We start from the raw sequence: 25393 nt of genomic DNA, 5'->3' as shown, positions 1-25393 counted from the left end.
CTTAGGTAACACACTATCCTCCCTCTAGTCTACCTATGGACTGTCCTGTGCCTTCTAGTATTATATGCATTATGGAGCTGGACTTAGGTAGCACACTCTCCTCCCTCTAGTCTACCTATGGACTGCCCTGGGCCTTCTAGTATTATATGCATTATGGACCTGGAGTTAGGTAGCACACTCTCCTTCCTCTAGTCTACCTATGGACTGCCCTGTGCCTTCTAGTATTATATGCATTATGGAGCTGGACTTAGGTAGCACACTATCATCCCTCTGGTCTACCTATGGACTGTCCTGTGCCTCCTAGTATTATATGCATTATGGAGCTGGACTTAGGTAGCACACTCCCCTCCCTCTAGTCTACCCAGGGACTGTCCTGTGCCTTCCAGTATTATATGCATTATGGAGCTGGACGTAGGTAGCACACTCTCCTCCCTTTAGTCTACCTATGGACTGTCCTGTGCCTTCCAGTATTATATGCATTATGGAGCTGGACTTAGGTAGCACACTCTCCTCCCTCTAGTCTACCCAGGGACTGTCCTGTGGCTTCTAGTATTATATGCATTATGGAGCTGGAGTTAGGTAGCACACTCTCCTCCCTCTAGTCTACCTATGGATTGTCCTGTGCCTTCTAGTATTATATGCATTATGGAGCTGGATTTAGGTAGCACACTCTCCTCCCTCTAGTCTACCTATGGCTATGGACTGTCCTGTGCCTTCTAGTATTATATGCATTATGGAGCTGGAATTAGGTAGCACACTCTCCTCCCTCTAGTCTACCCATGGACTGTCCTGTGCCTTCTAGTATTATATGCATTATGGAGCTGGACTTCGGTAGCACACTCTTCTCCCTCTAGTCTACCCATGGACTGTCCTGTTCCTTCTAGTATTATATGCATTATGGAGCTGGACTTAGGTAGCACACTCTCCTCCCTCTAGTCTACATATGGACTGTCCTGTTCCTTCTAGTATTATATGCATTATGGAGCTGGACCTAGGTAGCACACTCTCCTCCCTCTAGTCTACCTATGGACTGACCTGTGCCTTCTAGTATTATATGCATTATGGAGCTGGACTTAGGTAGCACACTCTCCTCCCTCTAGTATATCTATGGGCTGTCCTGTGCCTTCTAGTATTATATGCATTATGGAGCTGGACTTAGGTAGCACACTATCCTCTCTCTAGTCTACCTATGGACTGTCCTGTGCCTTCTAGTATTATATGCATTATGGAGCTGGACATAGGTAGCACACTCTCCTCCCTCTAGTCTACCTGTGCCTTCTAGTATTATATGCATTATGAAGCTGGACTTAGGTAGCACACTCTCCTCCCTCTAGTCTACCCATGGACTGTCCTGTGCCTTCTAGTATTATACGCATTATGGAGCTGGATTTAGGTAGCACACTCTCCTCCCTCTAGTCAACCTATGGACTGTCATGTGCCTTCTAGTAGTATATGCATTATGGAGCTGGACGTAGGTAGCACACTCTCCTCCCTCTAGTATACCTATCGACTGTCATGTGCCTTCTAGTATTATAAGCATTATGGAGCTGGACTTAGGTAGCACACTCCCCTCCCTCTAGTCTACCCAGGGACTGTCCTGTGCCATCTAGTATTATGTGCATTATGGAGCTGGACTTAGGTAGCCCACTCTCCTCCCTCTAGTCTACCTATGGACTGTCCTGTGCCTTCTAGTATTATATATATTATGGAGCTGGAATTAGGTAGCGCACTCTCTTCCCTCTAGTCTACCCATGGACTGTCCTGTGCCTTCTAGTATTATATGCATTATGGAGCTGGAATTAGGTAGCACACTATCCTCCCTCTAGTCTACCCATGGACTGTCCTGTGCCTTCTAGTATTATATGCATTATGGAGCTGGACTTAGGTAGCACACTATCCTCCCTCTAGTCTACCTGTGGACTGTCCTGTGCCTTCTAGTATTATATGCATTATGGAGCTGGACTTAGGTAGCACACTCACCTCCCTCTATTCTACCTGTGGACTGTCCTGTTCCTTCTAGTTTTATCTGCATTATGGAGCTGGACTTAGGTAGCACACTCTCCTCCCTCTAGTCTACCTATGGACTGTCCTGTGCCTTCTAGTATTATATGCATTATGGAGCTGGACTTAGGTAGCACACTATCCTCCCTCTAGTCTTCCTATGGACTGTCCTGTGCCTTCTAGTATTATACTCATTATGGAGCTGGACTTAGGTAGCACACTCTCCTCCCTCTAGTCTACCTATGGACTGTCCTGTGCCTTCTAGTATTATATGCATTATGCAGCTGGACTTAGGTAGTTCACTCTCCTCCCTCTAGTCTACCTATGGACTGCCCTGTGCCTTCTAGTATTATATGCATTATGGAGCTGGACTTAGGTAGCACACTATCCTCCCTCTAGTCTACCTATGGACTGCCCTGTGCCTTCTAGTATTATATGCATTATGGAGCTGGACTTAGGTAGCACACTCTCCTCCCTCTAGTCTACCTATGGACTGTCCTGTGCCTTCTAGTATTATATGCATTATGGAGCTGGACTTAGGTAGCACACTATCCTCCCTCTAGTCTTCCTATGGACTGTCCTGTTCCTTCTAGTATTATATGCATTATGGAGCTGGACGTAGGTAGCACACTCTCCTCCCTCTAGTCTACCTATGGACTGTCCTGTGCCTTCTAGTATTATATGCATTATGGAGCTGGAATTAGGTAAGGCACTCTCCTCCCTCTAGTCTACCCATGGACTGTCCTGTGCCTTCTAGTATTATATGCATTATAGAGCTGGAATTAGGTAACACACTCTCCTCCCTCTAGTCTACCTATGGACTGTCCTGTATAATATGCATTATGGAGCTGGAATTAGGTAGCACACTATCCTCCGTCTAGTCTACCTATGGACTGAACTGTGCCTTCTAGTATTATATGCATTATCGAGCTGGACCTAGGTAGCACACTAGCTTCCCTCTAGACTACCTATGGATTGTCCGGGGCCTTCTAGTATTATATGCATTATGGTGCTGGACTTAGGTAGCACACTATCCTCCCTCTAGTCTACCTATGGATTGTCCGGGGCCTTCTAGTATTATATGCATTAAGGAGCTGGACTTAGGTAACACACTATCCTCCCTCTAGTCTACCTATGGACTGTCCTGTGCCTTCTAGTATTATATGCATTATGGAGCTGGACTTAGGTAGCACACTCTCCTCCCTCTAGTCTACCTATGGACTGCCCTGGGCCTTCTAGTATTATATGCATTATGGACCTGGAGTTAGGTAGCACACTCTCCTTCCTCTAGTCTACCTATGGACTGCCCTGTGCCTTCTAGTATTATATGCATTATGGAGCTGGACTTAGGTAGCACACTATCATCCCGCTGGTCTACCTATGGACTGTCCTGTTCCTTCTAGTATTATATGCATTATGGAGCTGGACTTAGGTAGCACACTCTCCTCCCTCTAGTCTACATATGGACTGTCCTGTTCCTTCTAGTATTATATGCATTATGGAGCTGGACCTAGGTAGCACACTCTCCTCCCTCTAGTCTACCTATGGACTGACCTGTGCCTTCTAGTATTATATGCATTATGGAGCTGGACTTAGGTAGCACACTCTCCTCCCTCTAGTATATCTATGGGCTGTACTGTGCCTTCTAGTATTATATGCATTATGGAGCTGGACTTAGGTAGCACACTATCCTCCCTCTAGTCTACCTATGGACTTGTCTGTGCCTTCTAGTATTATATGCATTATGGAGCTGGACATAGGTAGCACACTCTCCTCCCTCTAGTCTACCTGTGCCTTCTAGTATTATATGCATTATGAAGCTGGACTTAGGTAGCACACTCTCCTCCCTCTAGTCTACCCATGGACTGTCCTGTGCCTTCTAGTATTATACGCATTATGGAGCTGGATTTAGGTAGCACACTCTCCTCCCTCTAGTCTACCTATGGACTGTCCTGTGCCTTCTAGTAGTATATGCATTATGGAGCTGGACGTAGGTAGCACACTCTCCTCCCTCTAGTATACCTATCGACTGTCATGTGCCTTCTAGTATTATAAGCATTATGGATCTGGACTTAGGTAGCACACTCCCCTCCCTCTAGTCTACCCAGGGACTGTCCTGTGCCATCTAGTATTATGTGCATTATGGAGCTGGACTTAGGTAGCCCACTCTCCTCCCTCTAGTCTACCTATGGACTGTCCTGTGCCTTCTAGTATTATATATATTATGGAGCTGGAATTAGGTAGCACACTCTCTTCCCTCTAGTCTACCCATGGACTGTCCTGTGCCTTCTAGTATTATATGCATTATGGAGCTGGAATTAGGTAGCACACTATCCTCCCTCTAGTCTACCTATGGACTGTCCTGTGCCTTCTAGTATTATATGCATTATGGAGCTGGACTTAGGTAGCACACTCTCCTCCCTCTAGTCTACCTATGGACTGTCCTGTGCCTTCTAGTATTATATGCATTATGGAGCTGGACTTAGGTAGCACACTCTCCTCCCTCTAGTCTACCCAGGGACTGTCCTGTGGCTTCTAGTATTATACGCATTATGGAGCTGGAGTTAGGTAGCACACTCTCCTCCCTCTAGTCTACCTATGGATTGTCCTGTGCCTTCTAGTATTATATGCATTATGGAGCTGGATTTAGGTAGCACACTCTCCTCCCTCTAGTCTACCTATGGATTGTCCTGTGCCTTCTAGTATTATATGCATTATGGAGCTGGATTTAGGTAGCACACTCTCCTCCCTCTAGTCTACCTATGGCTATGGACTGTCCTGTGCCTTCTAGTATTATATGCATTATGGAGCTGGAATTAGGTAGCACACTCTCCTCCCTCTAGTCTACCCATGGACTGTCCTGTGCCTTCTAGTATTATATGCATTATGGAGCTGGACTTAGGTAGCACACTCTTCTCCCTCTAGTCTACCCATGGACTGTCCTGTTCGTTCTAGTATTATATGCATTATGGAGCTGGACTTAGGTAGCACACTCTCCTCCCTCTAGTCTACATATGGACTGTCCTGTTCCTTCTAGTATTATATGCATTATGGAGCTGGACCTAGGTAGCACACTCTCCTCCCTCTAGTCTACCTATGGACTGACCTGTGCCTTCTAGTATTATATGCATTATGGAGCTGGACTTAGGTAGCACACTCTCCTCCCTCTAGTATATCTATGGGCTGTCCTGTGCCTTCTAGTATTATATGCATTATGGAGCTGGACTTAGGTAGCACACTATCCTCCCTCTAGTCTACCTATGGACTGTCCTGTGCCTTCTAGTATTATATGCATTATGGAGCTGGACATAGGTAGCACACTCTCCTCCCTCTAGTCTACCTGTGCCTTCTAGTATTATATGCATTATGAAGCTGGACTTAGGTAGCACACTCTCCTCCCTCTAGTCTACCCATGGACTGTCCTGTGCCTTCTAGTATTATACGCATTATGGAGCTGGATTTAGGTAGCACACTCTCCTCCCTCTAGTCTACCTATGGACTGTCCTGTGCCTTCTAGTAGTATATGCATTATGGAGCTGGACGTAGGTAGCACACTCTCCTCCCTCTAGTATACCTATCGACTGTCATGTGCCTTCTAGTATTATAAGCATTATGGAGCTGGACTTAGGTAGCACACTCCCCTCCCTCTAGTCTACCCAGGGACTGTCCTGTGCCATCTAGTATTATGTGCATTATGGAGCTGGACTTAGGTAGCCCACTCTCCTCCCTCTAGTCTACCTATGGACTGTCCTGTGCCTTCTAGTATTATATATATTATGGAGCTGGAATTAGGTAGCACACTCTCTTCCCTTTAGTCTACCCATGGACTGTCCTGTGCCTTCTAGTATTATATGCATTATGGAGCTGGAATTAGGTAGCACACTATCCTCCCTCTAGTCTACCTATGGACTGTCCTGTGCCTTCTAGTATTATATGCATTATGGAGCTGGACTTAGGTAGCACACTCTCCTCCCTCTAGTCTACCTATGGACTGTCCTGTGCCTTATAGTATTATATGCATTATGCAGCTGGACTTAGGTAGTTCACTCTCCTCCCTCTAGTCTACCTATGGACTGCCCTGTGCCTTCTAGTATTATATGCATTATGGAGCTGGACTTAGGTAGCACACTATCCTCCCTCTAGTCTACCTATGGACTGCCCTGTGCCTTCTAGTATTATATGCATTATGGAGCTGGACTTAGGTAGCACACTCTCCTCCCTCTAGTCTACCTATGGACTGTCCTGTGCCTTCTAGTATTATATGCATTATGGAGCTGGACTTAGGTAGCACACTATCCTCCCTCTAGTCTTCCTATGGACTGTCCTGTTCCTTCTAGTATTATATGCATTATGGAGCTGGACGTAGGTAGCACACTCTCCTCCCTCTAGTCTACCTATGGACTGTCCTGTGCCTTCTAGTATTATATGCATTATGGAGCTGGAATTAGGTAAGGCACTCTCCTCCCTCTAGTCTACCCATGGACTGTCCTGTGCCTTCTAGTATTATATGCATTATAGAGCTGGAATTAGGTAACACACTCTCCTCCCTCTAGTCTACCTATGGACTGTCCTGTATAATATGCATTATGGAGCTGGAATTAGGTAGCACACTATCCTCCGTCTAGTCTACCTATGGACTGAACTGTGCCTTCTAGTATTATATGCATTATCGAGCTGGACCTAGGTAGCACACTAGCTTCCCTCTAGACTACCTATGGATTGTCCGGGGCCTTCTAGTATTATATGCATTATGGTGCTGGACTTAGGTAGCACACTATCCTCCCTCTAGTCTACCTATGGATTGTCCGGGGCCTTCTAGTATTATATGCATTAAGGAGCTGGACTTAGGTAACACACTATCCTCCCTCTAGTCTACCTATGGACTGTCCTGTGCCTTCTAGTATTATATGCATTATGGAGCTGGACTTAGGTAGCACACTCTCCTCCCTCTAGTCTACCTATGGACTGCCCTGGGCCTTCTAGTATTATATGCATTATGGACCTGGAGTTAGGTAGCACACTCTCCTTCCTCTAGTCTACCTATGGACTGCCCTGTGCCTTCTAGTATTATATGCATTATGGAGCTGGACTTAGGTAGCACACTATCATCCCTCTGGTCTACCTATGGACTGTCCTGTGCCTCCTAGTATTATATGCATTATGGAGCTGGACTTAGGTAGCACACTCCCCTCCCTCTAGTCTACCCAGGGACTGTCCTGTGCCTTCCAGTATTATATGCATTATGGAGCTGGACGTAGGTAGCACACTCTCCTCCCTTTAGTCTACCTATGGACTGTCCTGTGCCTTCCAGTATTATATGCATTATGGAGCTGGACTTAGGTAGCACACTCTCCTCCCTCTAGTCTACCCAGGGACTGTCCTGTGGCTTCTAGTATTATATGCATTATGGAGCTGGAGTTAGGTAGCACACTCTCCTCCCTCTAGTCTACCTATGGATTGTCCTGTGCCTTCTAGTATTATATGCATTATGGAGCTGGATTTAGGTAGCACACTCTCCTCCCTCTAGTCTACCTATGGCTATGGACTGTCCTGTGCCTTCTAGTATTATATGCATTATGGAGCTGGAATTAGGTAGCACACTCTCCTCCCTCTAGTCTACCCATGGACTGTCCTGTGCCTTCTAGTATTATATGCATTATGGAGCTGGACTTCGGTAGCACACTCTTCTCCCTCTAGTCTACCCATGGACTGTCCTGTTCCTTCTAGTATTATATGCATTATGGAGCTGGACTTAGGTAGCACACTCTCCTCCCTCTAGTCTACATATGGACTGTCCTGTTCCTTCTAGTATTATATGCATTATGGAGCTGGACCTAGGTAGCACACTCTCCTCCCTCTAGTCTACCTATGGACTGACCTGTGCCTTCTAGTATTATATGCATTATGGAGCTGGACTTAGGTAGCACACTCTCCTCCCTCTAGTATATCTATGGGCTGTCCTGTGCCTTCTAGTATTATATGCATTATGGAGCTGGACTTAGGTAGCACACTATCCTCTCTCTAGTCTACCTATGGACTGTCCTGTGCCTTCTAGTATTATATGCATTATGGAGCTGGACATAGGTAGCACACTCTCCTCCCTCTAGTCTACCTGTGCCTTCTAGTATTATATGCATTATGAAGCTGGACTTAGGTAGCACACTCTCCTCCCTCTAGTCTACCCATGGACTGTCCTGTGCCTTCTAGTATTATACGCATTATGGAGCTGGATTTAGGTAGCACACTCTCCTCCCTCTAGTCAACCTATGGACTGTCATGTGCCTTCTAGTAGTATATGCATTATGGAGCTGGACGTAGGTAGCACACTCTCCTCCCTCTAGTATACCTATCGACTGTCATGTGCCTTCTAGTATTATAAGCATTATGGAGCTGGACTTAGGTAGCACACTCCCCTCCCTCTAGTCTACCCAGGGACTGTCCTGTGCCATCTAGTATTATGTGCATTATGGAGCTGGACTTAGGTAGCCCACTCTCCTCCCTCTAGTCTACCTATGGACTGTCCTGTGCCTTCTAGTATTATATATATTATGGAGCTGGAATTAGGTAGCGCACTCTCTTCCCTCTAGTCTACCCATGGACTGTCCTGTGCCTTCTAGTATTATATGCATTATGGAGCTGGAATTAGGTAGCACACTATCCTCCCTCTAGTCTACCCATGGACTGTCCTGTGCCTTCTAGTATTATATGCATTATGGAGCTGGACTTAGGTAGCACACTATCCTCCCTCTAGTCTACCTGTGGACTGTCCTGTGCCTTCTAGTATTATATGCATTATGGAGCTGGACTTAGGTAGCACACTCACCTCCCTCTATTCTACCTGTGGACTGTCCTGTTCCTTCTAGTTTTATCTGCATTATGGAGCTGGACTTAGGTAGCACACTCTCCTCCCTCTAGTCTACCTATGGACTGTCCTGTGCCTTCTAGTATTATATGCATTATGGAGCTGGACTTAGGTAGCACACTATCCTCCCTCTAGTCTTCCTATGGACTGTCCTGTGCCTTCTAGTATTATACTCATTATGGAGCTGGACTTAGGTAGCACACTCTCCTCCCTCTAGTCTACCTATGGACTGTCCTGTGCCTTCTAGTATTATATGCATTATGCAGCTGGACTTAGGTAGTTCACTCTCCTCCCTCTAGTCTACCTATGGACTGCCCTGTGCCTTCTAGTATTATATGCATTATGGAGCTGGACTTAGGTAGCACACTATCCTCCCTCTAGTCTACCTATGGACTGCCCTGTGCCTTCTAGTATTATATGCATTATGGAGCTGGACTTAGGTAGCACACTCTCCTCCCTCTAGTCTACCTATGGACTGTCCTGTGCCTTCTAGTATTATATGCATTATGGAGCTGGACTTAGGTAGCACACTATCCTCCCTCTAGTCTTCCTATGGACTGTCCTGTTCCTTCTAGTATTATATGCATTATGGAGCTGGACGTAGGTAGCACACTCTCCTCCCTCTAGTCTACCTATGGACTGTCCTGTGCCTTCTAGTATTATATGCATTATGGAGCTGGAATTAGGTAAGGCACTCTCCTCCCTCTAGTCTACCCATGGACTGTCCTGTGCCTTCTAGTATTATATGCATTATAGAGCTGGAATTAGGTAACACACTCTCCTCCCTCTAGTCTACCTATGGACTGTCCTGTATAATATGCATTATGGAGCTGGAATTAGGTAGCACACTATCCTCCGTCTAGTCTACCTATGGACTGAACTGTGCCTTCTAGTATTATATGCATTATCGAGCTGGACCTAGGTAGCACACTAGCTTCCCTCTAGACTACCTATGGATTGTCCGGGGCCTTCTAGTATTATATGCATTATGGTGCTGGACTTAGGTAGCACACTATCCTCCCTCTAGTCTACCTATGGATTGTCCGGGGCCTTCTAGTATTATATGCATTAAGGAGCTGGACTTAGGTAACACACTATCCTCCCTCTAGTCTACCTATGGACTGTCCTGTGCCTTCTAGTATTATATGCATTATGGAGCTGGACTTAGGTAGCACACTCTCCTCCCTCTAGTCTACCTATGGACTGCCCTGGGCCTTCTAGTATTATATGCATTATGGACCTGGAGTTAGGTAGCACACTCTCCTTCCTCTAGTCTACCTATGGACTGCCCTGTGCCTTCTAGTATTATATGCATTATGGAGCTGGACTTAGGTAGCACACTATCATCCCGCTGGTCTACCTATGGACTGTCCTGTGCCTCCTAGTATTATATGCATTATGGAGCTGGACTTAGGTAGCACACTCCCCTCCCTCTAGTCTACCCAGGGACTGTCCTGTGCCTTCCAGTATTATATGCATTATGGAGCTGGACGTAGGTAGCACACTCTCCTCCCTTTAGTCTACCTATGGACTGTCCTGTGCCTTCCAGTATTATATGCATTATGGAGCTGGACTTAGGTAGCACACTCTCCTCCCTCTAGTCTACCCAGGGACTGTCCTGTGGCTTCTAGTATTATACGCATTATGGAGCTGGAGTTAGGTAGCACACTCTCCTCCCTCTAGTCTACCTATGGATTGTCCTGTGCCTTCTAGTATTATATGCATTATGGAGCTGGATTTAGGTAGCACACTCTCCTCCCTCTAGTCTACCTATGGCTATGGACTGTCCTGTGCCTTCTAGTATTATATGCATTATGGAGCTGGAATTAGGTAGCACACTCTCCTCCCTCTAGTCTACCCATGGACTGTCCTGTGCCTTCTAGTATTATATGCATTATGGAGCTGGACTTAGGTAGCACACTCTTCTCCCTCTAGTCTACCCATGGACTGTCCTGTTCCTTCTAGTATTATATGCATTATGGAGCTGGACTTAGGTAGCACACTCTCCTCCCTCTAGTCTACATATGGACTGTCCTGTTCCTTCTAGTATTATATGCATTATGGAGCTGGACCTAGGTAGCACACTCTCCTCCCTCTAGTCTACCTATGGACTGACCTGTGCCTTCTAGTATTATATGCATTATGGAGCTGGACTTAGGTAGCACACTCTCCTCCCTCTAGTATATCTATGGGCTGTCCTGTGCCTTCTAGTATTATATGCATTATGGAGCTGGACTTAGGTAGCACACTATCCTCCCTCTAGTCTACCTATGGACTGTCCTGTGCCTTCTAGTATTATATGCATTATGGAGCTGGACATAGGTAGCACACTCTCCTCCCTCTAGTCTACCTGTGCCTTCTAGTATTATATGCATTATGAAGCTGGACTTAGGTAGCACACTCTCCTCCCTCTAGTCTACCCATGGACTGTCCTGTGCCTTCTAGTATTATACGCATTATGGAGCTGGATTTAGGTAGCACACTCTCCTCCCTCTAGTCAACCTATGGACTGTCATGTGCCTTCTAGTAGTATATGCATTATGGAGCTGGACGTAGGTAGCACACTCTCCTCCCTCTAGTATACCTATCGACTGTCATGTGCCTTCTAGTATTATAAGCATTATGGAGCTGGACTTAGGTAGCACACTCCCCTCCCTCTAGTCTACCCAGGGACTGTCCTGTGCCATCTAGTATTATGTGCATTATGGAGCTGGACTTAGGTAGCCCACTCTCCTCCCTCTAGTCTACCTATGGACTGTCCTGTGCCTTCTAGTATTATATATATTATGGAGCTGGAATTAGGTAGCGCACTCTCTTCCCTCTAGTCTACCCATGGACTGTCCTGTGCCTTCTAGTATTATATGCATTATGGAGCTGGAATTAGGTAGCACACTATCCTCCCTCTAGTCTACCCATGGACTGTCCTGTGCCTTCTAGTATTATATGCATTATGGAGCTGGACTTAGGTAGCACACTATCCTCCCTCTAGTCTACCTGTGGACTGTCCTGTGCCTTCTAGTATTATATGCATTATGGAGCTGGACTTAGGTAGCACACTCACCTCCCTCTATTCTACCTGTGGACTGTCCTGTTCCTTCTAGTTTTATCTGCATTATGGAGCTGGACTTAGGTAGCACACTCTCCTCCCTCTAGTGTACCTGTGCCTTCTAGTATTATATGCATTATGAAGCTGGACTTAGGTAGCACCCTATCCTCCCTCTAGTCTACCTATGGACTGTCCTGTGCCTTTTAGTATTATATCCATTATGGAGCTGGACTTAGGTAGCACACTATCCTCCCTCTAGTCTACCTATGGACTGTCCTGTGCCTTCTAGTATTATATCCATTATGGAGCTGGACTTAAGTAGCACACTATCCTCCCTCTAGTCTACCTATGGATTGTCCGGGGCGTCCGGGGCCTTCTAGTATTATATGCATTATGGAGCTGGACTTAGGTAGCACACTATCCTCCCTCTAGTCTACCTATGGATTGTCCGGGGCCTTCTAGGATTATACACATTATGGAGCTGGACTTAGGTAGCACACTCTCCTCCCTCTAGTCTACCCAGGGTCTGTCCTGTGCCTTCTAGTATTATACACATTATGGAGCTGGACTTAGGTAGCACACTCTCCTCCCTCTAGTCTACCCAGGGTCTGTCCTGTGCCTTCTAGTATTATACACATTATGGAGCTGGAATTAGGTAGCACACTCTCCTCCCTCTAGTCTACCCATGGACTGTCCTGTGCCTTCTAGTATTATATGCATTATGGAGCTGGATTTAGGTAGCACACTCTCCTCCCTTTAGTCTACCCATGGACTGTCCTGTTCCTTCTAGTATTATATGCATTATGGAGCTGGACTTAGGTAGCATACTATCCTCCCTCTAGTCTACCTATGGATTGTCCGGGGCCTTCTAGTATTATATGCATTATGGAGCTGGACTTAGGTAGCACACTATCCTCCCTCTAGTCTACCTATGGACTGTCCTGTGCCTTCTAGTATTATATGCATTATGGGTCTGGACTTAGGTAGCACACTATCCTCCCTCTAGTCTACCTATGGATTGTCCTGGGCCTTCTAGTATTATATGCATTATGGAACTGGACGTAGGTGGCACTCTCTCCTCCCTCTAGTCTACCTATGGACTGTCCTATGCTTCCTAGTATTATATGCATTATGGAGCTGGACTTAGGTAGCAAACTCTCCTCCCTCTAGTCTACCTATGGACTGTCATGTGCCTTCTAGTATTATATGCATTATGGAGCTGGAATTAGGTAGCACACTATCCTCCGTCTAGTCTACCTATGGACTGAACTGTGCCTTCTAGTATAATATGCATTATGGAGCTGGACTTAGGTAGCACACTATCCTCCCTCTAGTCTACCTATGGATTGTCCGGGGCCTTCTAGTATTATATGCATTATGGAGCTGGACTTAGGTAGCACACTATCCTCCCTCTAGTCTACCTATGGATTGTCCGGGGCCTTCTAGTATTATATGCATTAAGGAGCTGGACTTAGGTAGCACACTATCCTCCCTCTAGTCTACCTATGGACTGTCCTGTGCCTTCTAGTATTATATGCATTATGGAGCTGGACTTAGGTAGCACACTCTCCTCCCTCTAGTCTACCTATGGACTGCCCTGGACCTTCTAGTATTATATGCATTATGGAACTGGAGTTAGGTAGCACACTCTCCTTCCTCTGGTCTACCTATGGACTGCCCTGTGCCTTCTAGTATTATATGCATTATGGAGCTGGACTTAGGTAGCACACTATCCTCCCTCTGGTCTACCTATGGTCTGTCCTGTGCCTCCTTGTATTATATGCATTATGGAGCTGGACTTAGGTAGCACACTCCGCTCCCTCTAGTCTACCCAGGGACTGTCCTGGGCCTTCTAGTATTATATGCATTATGGAGCTGGACGTAGGTAGCACACTCTCCTCCCTCTAGTCTACCTATCGACTGTCATGTGCCTTCTAGTATTATAAGCATTATGGAGCTGGACGTAGGTAGCACACTCTCCTCCCTCTAGTCTACCTATCGACTGTCATGTGCCTTCTAGTATTATAAGCATTATGGAGCTGGACTTAGGTAGCACACTCTCCTCCCTCTAGTCTACCTATAGACTGTCCTGTGCCTTCTAGTATTATATATATTATGGAGCTGGAATTAGGTAGCACACTCTCTTCCCTCTAGTCTACCCATGGACTGTCCTGTGCCTTCTAGTATTATATGCATTATGGAGCTGGAATTAGGTAGCACACTATCCTCCCTCTAGTCTACCCGTGGACTGTCCTGTGCCTTCTAGTATTATATGCATTATGGAGCTGGACTTAGGTAGCACACTATCCTCCCTCTAGTCTACCTGTGGACTGTCCTGTGCCTTCTAGTATTATATGCATTATGGAGCTGGACTTAGGTAGCACACTCACCTCCCTCTATTCTACCTGTGGATTGTCCTGTTCCTTCTAGTTTTATCTGCATTATGGAGCTGGACTTAGGTAGCACACTATCCTCCCTCTAGTCTTCCTATGGACTGTCCTGTGCCTTCTAGTATTATACTCATTATGGAGCTGGACTTAGGTAGCACACTCTCCTCCCTCTAGTGTACCTGTGCCTTCTAGTATTATATGCATTATGAAGCTGGACTTAGGTAGCACCCTATCCTCCTACTAGTCTACCTATGGACTGTCCTGTGCCTTCTAGTATTATATCCATTATGGAGCTGGACTTAGGTAGCACATTATCCTCCCTCTAGTCTACCTATGGACTGTCCTGTGCCTTCTAGTATTATATGCATTATGGAGCTGGACTTAAGTAGCACACTATCCTCCCTCTAGTCTACCTATGGATTGTCCGGGGCGTCCGGGGCCTTCTAGTATTATATGCATTATGGAGCTGGACATAGGTAGCACACTATCCTCCCTCTAGTCTACCTATGGATTGTCCGGGGCCTTCTAGTATTATACACATTATGGAGCTGGACTTAGGTAGCACACTCTCCTCCCTCTAGTCTTCCCAGGGTCTGTCCTGTGCCTTCTAGTATTATACACATTATGGAGCTGGACTTAGGTAGCACACTCTCCTCCCTCTAGTCTACCCAGGGTCTGTCCTGTGCCTTCTAGTATTATACACATTATGGAGCTGGAATTAGGTAGCACACTCTCCTCCCTCTAGTCTACCCATGGACTGTCCTGTGCCTTCTAGTATTATATGCATTATGGAGCTGGACTTAGGCAGCATACTCTCCTCCCTTTAGTCTACCCATGGACTGTCCTGTTCCTTCTAGTATTATATGCATTATGGAGCTAGACTTAGGTAGCACACTATCCTCCCTCTAGTCTACCTATGGATTGTCCGGGGCCTTCTAGTATTATATGCATTATGGAGCTGGACTTAGGTAGCACACTATCCTCCCTCTAGTCTACCTATGGAATGTCCTGTGCCTTCTAGTATTATATGCATTATGGAGCTGGACTTAGGTAGCACACTATCCTCCCTCTAGTCTACCTATGGACTGTCCTGTGCCTTCTAGTATTATATGCATTATGGGGCTGGACTTAGGTAGCACACTATCCTCCCTCTAGTCTACCTATGGATTGTCCTGGGCCTTCTAGTATTATATGCATTATGGAACTGGACTTAGGTGGCACTCTCTCCTCCCTCTAGTCTACCTATGGACTGTCCTATGCTTCCTAGTATTATATGCATTATGGAGCTGGACTTAGGTAGCAAACTCTCCTCCCTCTAGTCTACCTATGGACTGTCCTGTGCCTTCTAGTATTATATGCATTATGGAGCTGGAATTAGGTAGCACACTATCCTCCGTCTAGTCTACCTATGGACTGAACTGTGCCTTCTAGTATAATATGCATTATGGAGCTGGACTTAGGTAGCACACTATCCTCCCTCTAGTCTACCTATGGATTGTCCGGGGCCTTCTAGTATTATATGCATTATGGAGCTGGACTTAGGTAGCACACTATCCTCCCTCTAGTCTACCTATGGATTGTCCGGGGCCTTCTAGTATTATATGCATTATTTAGCTGGACTTAGGTAGCACCTCTCCTCCCTCTAGTCTACCTATGGACTGCCCTGGACCTTCTAGTATTATATGCATTATGGGTCTGGACTTAGGTAGCACACTATCCTCCCTCTAGTCTACCTATGGACTGTCCTGTGCCTTCTAGTATTATATGCATTATGGGGCTGGACTTAGGTAGCACACTATCCTCCCTCTAGTCTACCTATGGATTGTCCTGGGCCTTCTAGTATTATATGCATTATGGAACTGGACTTAGGTGGCACTCTCTCCTCCCTCTAGTCTACCTATGGACTGTCCTATGCTTCCTAGTATTATATGCATTATGGAGCTGGACTTAGGTAGCACACTCTCCTCCCTCTAGTCTACCCAGGGTCTGTCCTGTGCCTTCTAGTATTATACACATTATGGAGCTGGAATTAGGTAGCACACTCTCCTCCCTTTAGTCTACCCATGGACTGTCCTGTTCCTTCTAGTATTATATGCATTATGGAGCTGGACTTAGGTAGCATACTATCCTCCCTCTAGTCTACCTATGGATTGTCCGGGGCCTTCTAGTATTATATGCATTATGGAGCTGGACTTAGGTAGCACACTATCCTCCCTCTAGTCTACCTATGGACTGTCCTGTGCCTTCTAGTATTATATGCATTATGGGTCTGGACTTAGGTAGCACACTATCCTCCCTCTAGTCTACCTATGGATTGTCCTGGGCCTTCTAGTATTATATGCATTATGGAACTGGACGTAGGTGGCACTCTCTCCTCCCTCTAGTCTACCTATGGACTGTCCTATGCTTCCTAGTATTATATGCATTATGGAGCTGGACTTAGGTAGCAAACTCTCCTCCCTCTAGTCTACCTATGGACTGTCATGTGCCTTCTAGTATTATATGCATTATGGAGCTGGAATTAGGTAGCACACTATCCTCCGTCTAGTCTACCTATGGACTGAACTGTGCCTTCTAGTATAATATGCATTATGGAGCTGGACTTAGGTAGCACACTATCCTCCCTCTAGTCTACCTATGGATTGTCCGGGGCCTTCTAGTATTATATGCATTATGGAGCTGGACTTAGGTAGCACACTATCCTCCCTCTAGTCTACCTATGGATTGTCCGGGGCCTTCTAGTATTATATGCATTAAGGAGCTGGACTTAGGTAGCACACTATCCTCCCTCTAGTCTACCTATGGACTGTCCTGTGCCTTCTAGTATTATATGCATTATGGAGCTGGACTTAGGTAGCACACTCTCCTCCCTCTAGTCTACCTATGGACTGCCCTGGACCTTCTAGTATTATATGCATTATGGAACTGGAGTTAGGTAGCACACTCTCCTTCCTCTGGTCTACCTATGGACTGCCCTGTGCCTTCTAGTATTATATGCATTATGGAGCTGGACTTAGGTAGCACACTATCCTCCCTCTGGTCTACCTATGGTCTGTCCTGTGCCTCCTTGTATTATATGCATTATGGAGCTGGACTTAGGTAGCACACTCCGCTCCCTCTAGTCTACCCAGGGACTGTCCTGGGCCTTCTAGTATTATATGCATTATGGAGCTGGACGTAGGTAGCACACTCTCCTCCCTCTAGTCTACCTATCGACTGTCATGTGCCTTCTAGTATTATAAGCATTATGGAGCTGGACGTAGGTAGCACACTCTCCTCCCTCTAGTCTACCTATCGACTGTCATGTGCCTTCTAGTATTATAAGCATTATGGAGCTGGACTTAGGTAGCACACTCTCCTCCCTCTAGTCTACCTATGGACTGTCCTGTGCCTTCTAGTATTATATATATTATGGAGCTGGAATTAGGTAGCACACTCTCTTCCCTCTAGTCTACCCATGGACTGTCCTGTGCCTTCTAGTATTATATGCATTATGGAGCTGGAATTAGGTAGCACACTATCCTCCCTCTAGTCTACCCGTGGACTGTCCTGTGCCTTCTAGTATTATATGCATTATGGAGCTGGACTTAGGTAGCACACTATCCTCCCTCTAGTCTACCTGTGGACTGTCCTGTGCCTTCTAGTATTATATGCATTATGGAGCTGGACTTAGGTAGCACACTCACCTCCCTCTATTCTACCTGTGGACTGTCCTGTTCCTTCTAGTTTTATCTGCATTATGGAGCTGGACTTAGGTAGCACACTATCCTCCCTCTAGTCTTCCTATGGACTGTCCTGTGCCTTCTAGTATTATACTCATTATGGAGCTGGACTTAGGTAGCACACTCTCCTCCCTCTAGTGTACCTGTGCCTTCTAGTATTATATGCATTATGAAGCTGGACTTAGGTAGCACCCTATCCTCCTACTAGTCTACCTATGGACTGTCCTGTGCCTTCTAGTATTATATCCATTATGGAGCTGGACTTAGGTAGCACATTATCCTCCCTCTAGTCTACCTATGGACTGTCCTGTGCCTTCTAGTATTATATGCATTATGGAGCTGGACTTAAGTAGCACACTATCCTCCCTCTAGTCTACCTATGGATTGTCCGGGGCGTCCAGGGCCTTCTAGTATTATATGCATTATGGAGCTGGACATAGGTAGCACACTATCCTCCCTCTAGTCTACCTATGGATTGTCCGGGGCCTTCTAGTATTATACACATTATGGAGCTGGACTTAGGTAGCACACTCTCCTCCCTCTAGTCTTCCCAGGGTCTGTCCTGTGCCTTCTAGTATTATACACATTATGGAGATGGACTTAGGTAGCACACTCTCCTCCCTCTAGTCTACCCAGGGTCTGTCCTGTGCCTTCTAGTATTATACACATTATGGAGCTGGAATTAGGTAGCACACTCTCCTCCCTCTAGTCTACCCATGGACTGTCCTGTGCCTTCTAGTATTATATGCATTATGGAGCTGGACTTAGGCAGCACACTCTCCTCCCTTTAGTCTACCCATGGACTGTCCTGTTCCTTCTAGTATTATATGCATTATGGAGCTAGACTTAGGTAGCACACTATCCTCCCTCTAGTCTACCTATGGATTGTCCGGGGCCTTCTAGTATTATATGCATTATGGAGCTGGACTTAGGTAGCACACTATCCTCCCTCTAGTCTACCTATGGACTGTCCTGTGCCTTCTAGTATTATATGCATTATGGAGCTGGACTTAGGTAGCACACTATCCTCCCTCTAGTCTACCTATGGACTGTCCTGTGCCTTCTAGTATTATATGCATTATGGGGCTGGACTTAGGTAGCACACTATCCTCCCTCTAGTCTACCTATGGATTGTCCTGGGCCTTCTAGTATTATATGCATTATGGAACTGGACTTAGGTGGCACTCTCTCCTCCCTCTAGTCTACCTATGGACTGTCCTATGCTTCCTAGTATTATATGCATTATGGAGCTGGACTTAGGTAGCAAACTCTCCTCCCTCTAGTCTACCTATGGACTGTCCTGTGCCTTCTAGTATTATATGCATTATGGAGCTGGAATTAGGTAGCACACTATCCTCCGTCTAGTCTACCTATGGACTGAACTGTGCCTTCTAGTATAATATGCATTATGGAGCTGGACTTAGGTAGCACACTATCCTCCCTCTAGTCTACCTATGGATTGTCCGGGGCCTTCTAGTATTATATGCATTATGGAGCTGGACTTAGGTAGCACACTATCCTCCCTCTAGTCTACCTATGGATTGTCCGGGGCCTTCTAGTATTATATGCATTATTTAGCTGGACTTAGGTAGCACCTCTCCTCCCTCTAGTCTACCTATGGACTGCCCTGGAACTTCTAGTATTATATGCATTATGGAGCTGGACGTAGGTAGCACACTCTCCTCCCTCTAGTCTACCTATGGACTGCCCTATGCTTCCTAGTATTATATGCATTATGGAGCTGGACTTAGGTAGCACACTATCCTCCCTCTAGTCTACCTATGGATTGTCCGGGGCCTTCTAGTATTATATGCATTATGGAGCTGGACTTAGGTAGCACACTATCCTCCCTCTAGTCTACCTATGGATTGTCCGGGGCCTTCTAGTATTATATGCATTATTTAGCTGGACTTAGGTAGCACCTCTCCTCCCTCTAGTCTACCTATGGACTGCCCTGGACCTTCTAGTATTATATGCATTATGGAGATGGACGTAGGTAGCACACTCTCCTCCCTCTAGTCTACCTATGGACTGCCCTATGCTTCCTAGTATTATATGCATTATGGAGCTGGACTTAGGTAGCAAACTCTCCTCCCTCTAGTCTACCTATGGACTGTCCTGTGCCTTCTAGTATTATAAGCATTATGGAACTGGAATTAGGTAGCACACTATCCTCCGTCTAGTCTACCTATGGACTGAACTGTGCCTTCTAGTATAATATGCATTATGGAGCTGGACTTAGGTAGCAAACTATCCTCCCTTTAGTCTACCCATGGACTGTCCTGTTCCTTCTAGTATTATATGCATTATGGAGCTGGACTTAGGTAGCACACTCTCCTCCCTCTAGTCTACCTGTGCCTTCTAGTATTATATGCATTAGGAAGATGGACTTAGGTAGCACACTCTCCTCCCTCTAGTCTACCTATGGACTGTCCAGTGCCTTCTAGTATTATATGCATTATGGAGCTGGACTTAGGTAGCACACTATCCTCCCTCTAGTCTACCTATGGACTGTCCTGTGCTTTCTAGTATTATATGCATTTTGGAGCTGGACTTAGGTAGCACCCTATCCTCCCTCTAGTCTACTTATGGACTGCCCTGTGCCTTCTAGTATTATATGCATTATGGAGCTGGATTTAGGTAGCACACTCTCCTCCCTCTAGTCTACCTATGGACTGTATTGTACCTTCTAGTATTATATGCATTATGGAGCTGGACGTAGGTAGCACACTCTCCTCCCTCTAGTCAACCCAGGGACTGTCCTGTGGCTTCTAGTATTATACGCATTATGGAGCTGGAGTTAGGTAGCACACTCTCCTCCCTCTAGTCTACCTATGGATTGTCCTGTGCCTTCTAGTATTATATGCATTATGGAGCTGGATTTAGGTAGCACACTCTCCTCCCTCTAGTATACCTATGGATTGTCCTGTGCCTTCTAGTATTATATGCATTATGGAGCTGGATTTAGGTAGCACACTCTCCTCCCTCTAGTCTACCTATGGCTATGGACTGTCCTGTGCCTTCTAGTATTATATGCATTATGGAGCTGGAATTAGGTAGCACACTCTCCTCCCTCTAGTCTACCCATGGACTGTCCTGTGCCTTCTAGTATTATATGCATTATGGAGCTGGACTTAGGTAGCACACTCTTCTCCCTCTAGTCTACCCATGGACTGTCCTGTTCCTTCTAGTATTATATGCATTATGGAGCTGGACTTAGGTAGCACACTCTCCTCCCTCTAGTCTACATATGGACTGTCCTGTTCCTTCTAGTATTATATGCATTATGGAGCTGGACCTAGGTAGCACACTCTCCTCCCTCTAGTCTACCTATGGACTGACCTGTGCCTTCTAGTATTATATGCATTATGGAGCTGGACTTAGGTAGCACACTCTCCTCCCTCTAGTATATCTATGGGCTGTCCTGTGCCTTCTAGTATTATATGCATTATGGAGCTGGACTTAGGTAGCACACTATCCTCCCTCTAGTCTACCTATGGACTGTCCTGTGCCTTCTAGTATTATATGCATTATGGAGCTGGACATAGGTAGCACACTCTCCTCCCTCTAGTCTACCTGTGCCTTCTAGTATTATATGCATTATGAAGCTGGACTTAGGTAGCACACTCTCCTCCCTCTAGTCTACCTATGGACTGTCCTGTGCCTTCTAGTAGTATATGCATTATGGAGCTGGACGTAGGTAGCACACTCTCCTCCCTCTAGTATACCTATCGACTGTCATGTGCCTTCTAGTATTATATATATTATGGAGCTGGAATTAGGTAGCACACTCTCTTCCCTCTAGTCTACCCATGGACTGTCCTGTGCCTTCTAGTATTATATGCATTATGGAGCTGGAATTAGGTAGCACACTATCCTCCCTCTAGTCTACCTATGGACTGTCCTGTGCCTTCTAGTATTATATGCATTATGGAGCTGGACTTAGGTAGCACACTCTCCTCCCTCTAGTCTACCTATGGACTGTCCTGTGCCTTCTAGTATTATATGCATTATGCAGCTGGACATAGGTAGTTCACTCTCCTCCCTCTAGTCTACCTATGGACTGCCCTGTGCCTTCTAGTATTATATGCATTATGGAGCTGGACTTAGGTAGCACACTATCCTCCCTCTAGTCTACCTATGGTCTGCCCTGTGCCTTCTAGTATTATATGCATTATGGAGCTGGACTTAGGTAGCACACTCTCCTCCCTCTAGTCTACCTATGGACTGTCCTGTGCCTTCTAGTATTATATGCATTATGGAGCTGGACTTAGGTAGCACACTATCCTCCCTCTAGTCTTCCTATGGACTGTCCTGTTCCTTCTAGTATTATATGCATTATGGAGCTGGACGTAGGTAGCACACTCTCCTCCCTATAGTCTACCTATGGACTGTCCTGTGCCTTCTAGTATTATATGCATTATGGAGCTGGAATTAGGTAAGGCACTCTCCTCCCTCTAGTCTACCCATGGACTGTCCTGTGCCTTCTAGTATTATATGCATTATAAAGCTGGAATTAGGTAACACACTCTCCTCCCTCTAGTCTACCTATGGACTGTCCTGTATAATATGCATTATGGAGCTGGAATTAGGTAGCACACTATCCTCCGTCTAGTCTACCTATGGACTGAACTGTGCCTTCTAGTATTATATGCATTATGGAGCTGGACCTAGGTAGCACACTAGCTTCCCTCTAGACTACCTATGGATTGTCCGGGGCCTTCTAGTATTATATGCATTATGGTGCTGGACTTAGGTAGCACACTATCCTCCCTCTAGTCTACCTATGGATTGTCCGGGGCCTTCTAGTATTATATGCATTAAGGAGCTGGACTTAGGTAACACACTATCCTCCCTCTAGTCTACCTATGGACTGTCCTGTGCCTTCTAGTATTATATGCATTATGGAGCTGGACTTAGGTAGCACACTCTCCTCCCTCTAGTCTACCTATGGACTGCCCTGGGCCTTCTAGTATTATATGCATTATGGACCTGGAGTTAGGTAGCACACTATCATCCCTCTGGTCTACCTATGGACTGTCCTGTGCCTCCTAGTATTATATGCATTATGGAGCTGGACTTAGGTAGCACACTCTCCTTCCTCTAGTCTACCTATGGACTGCAATGTGCCTTCTAGTATTATATGCATTATGGAGCTGGACTTAGGTAGCACACTATCATCCCTCTGGTCTACCTATGGACTGTCCTGTGCCTCCTAGTATTATATGCATTATGGAGCTGGACTTAGGTAGCACACTCCCCTCCCTCTAGTCTACCCAGGGACTGTCCTGTGCCTTCCAGTATTATATGCATTATGGAGCTGGACGTAGGTAGCACACTCTCCTCCCTTTAGTCTACCTATGGACTGTCCTGTGCCTTCCAGTATTATATGCATTATGGAGCTGGACTTAGGTAGCACACTCTCCTCCCTCTAGTCTACCCAGGGACTGTCCTGTGGCTTCTAGTATTATACGCATTATGGAGCTGGAGTTAGGTAGCACACTCTCCTCCCTCTAGTCTACCTATGGATTGTCCTGTGCCTTCTAGTATTATATGCATTATGGAGCTGGATTTAGGTAGCACACTCTCCTCCCTCTAGTCTACCTATGGATTGTCCTGTGCCTTCTAGTATTATATGCATTATGGAGCTGGATTTAGGTAGCACACTCTCCTCCCTCTAGTCTACCTATGGCTATGGACTGTCCTGTGCCTTCTAGTATTATATGCATTATGGAGCTGGAATTAGGTAGCACACTCTCCTCCCTCTAGTCTACCCATGGACTGTCCTGTGCCTTCTAGTATTATATGCATTATGGAGCTGGACTTAGGTAGCACACTCTCCTCCCTCTAGTCTACATATGGACTGTCCTGTTCCTTCTAGTATTATATGCATTATGGAGCTGGACCTAGGTAGCACACTCTCCTCCCTCTAGTCTACCTATGGACTGACCTGTGCCTTCTAGTATTATATGCATTATGGAGCTGGACTTAGGTAGCACACTCTCCTCCCTCTAGTATATCTATGGGCTGTCCTGTGCCTTCTAGTATTATATGCATTATGGAGCTGGACTTAGGTAGCACACTATCCTCCCTCTAGTCTACCTATGGACTGTCCTGTGCCTTCTAGTATTATATGCATTATGGAGCTGGACATAGGTAGCACACTCTCCTCCCTCTAGTCTACCTGTGCCTTCTAGTATTATATGCATTATGAAGCTGGACTTAGGTAGCACACTCTCCTCCCTCTAGTCTACCCATGGACTGTCCTGTGCCTTCTAGTATTATACGCATTATGGAGCTGGATTTAGGTAGCACACTCTCCTCCCTCTAGTCTACCTATGGACTGTCCTGTGCCTTCTAGTAGTATATGCATTATGGAGCTGGACGTAGGTAGCACACTCTCCTCCCTCTAGTATACCTATCGGCTGTCATGTGCCTTCTAGTATTATAAGCATTATGGAGCTGGACTTAGGTAGCACACTCCCCTCCCTCTAGTCTACCCAGGGACTGTCCTGTGCCATCTAGTATTATGTGCATTATGGAGCTGGACTTAGGTAGCCCACTCTCCTCCCTCTAGTCTACCTATGGACTGTCCTGTGCCTTCTAGTATTATATATATTATGGAGCTGGAATTAGGTAGCGCACTCTCTTCCCTCTAGTCTACCCATGGACTGTCCTGTGCCTTCTAGTATTATATGCATTATGGAGCTGGAATTAGGTAGCACACTATCCTCCCTCTAGTCTACCCATGGACTGTCCTGTGCCTTCTAGTATTATATGCATTATGGAGCTGGACTTAGGTAGCACACTATCCTCCCTCTAGTCTACCTGTGGACTGTCCTGTGCCTTCTAGTATTATATGCATTATGGAGCTGGACTTAGGTAGCACACTCACCTCCCTCTATTCTACCTGTGGACTGTCCTGTTCCTTCTAGTTTTATCTGCATTATGGAGCTGGACTTAGGTAGCACACTCTCCTCCCTCTAGTCTACCTATGGACTGTCCTGTGCCTTCTAGTATTATATGCATTATGGAGCTGGACTTAGGTAGCACACTATCCTCCCTCTAGTCTTCCTATGGACTGTCCTGTGCCTTCTAGTATTATACTCATTATGGAGCTGGACTTAGGTAGCACACTCTCCTCCCTCTAGTGTACCTGTGCCTTCTAGTATTATATGCATTATGAAGCTGGACTTAGGTAGCACCCTATCCTCCCTCTAGTCTACCTATGGACTGTCCTGTGCCTTCTAGTATTATATCCATTATGGAGCTGGACTTAGGTAGCACACTATCCTCCCTCTAGTCTACCTATGGACTGTCCTGTGCCTTCTAGTATTATATGCATTATGGAGCTGGACTTAAGTAGCACACT

The sequence above is a fragment of the Ambystoma mexicanum genome, chromosome 2q (assembly GCF_040938575.1).
Source record: "Ambystoma mexicanum isolate Mex_15411 chromosome 2q, UKY_AmexF1_1, whole genome shotgun sequence".
Classification (NCBI taxonomy): Eukaryota; Metazoa; Chordata; class Amphibia; order Caudata; family Ambystomatidae; genus Ambystoma; species Ambystoma mexicanum.
This window is presented reverse-complemented; position numbering follows the sequence as displayed.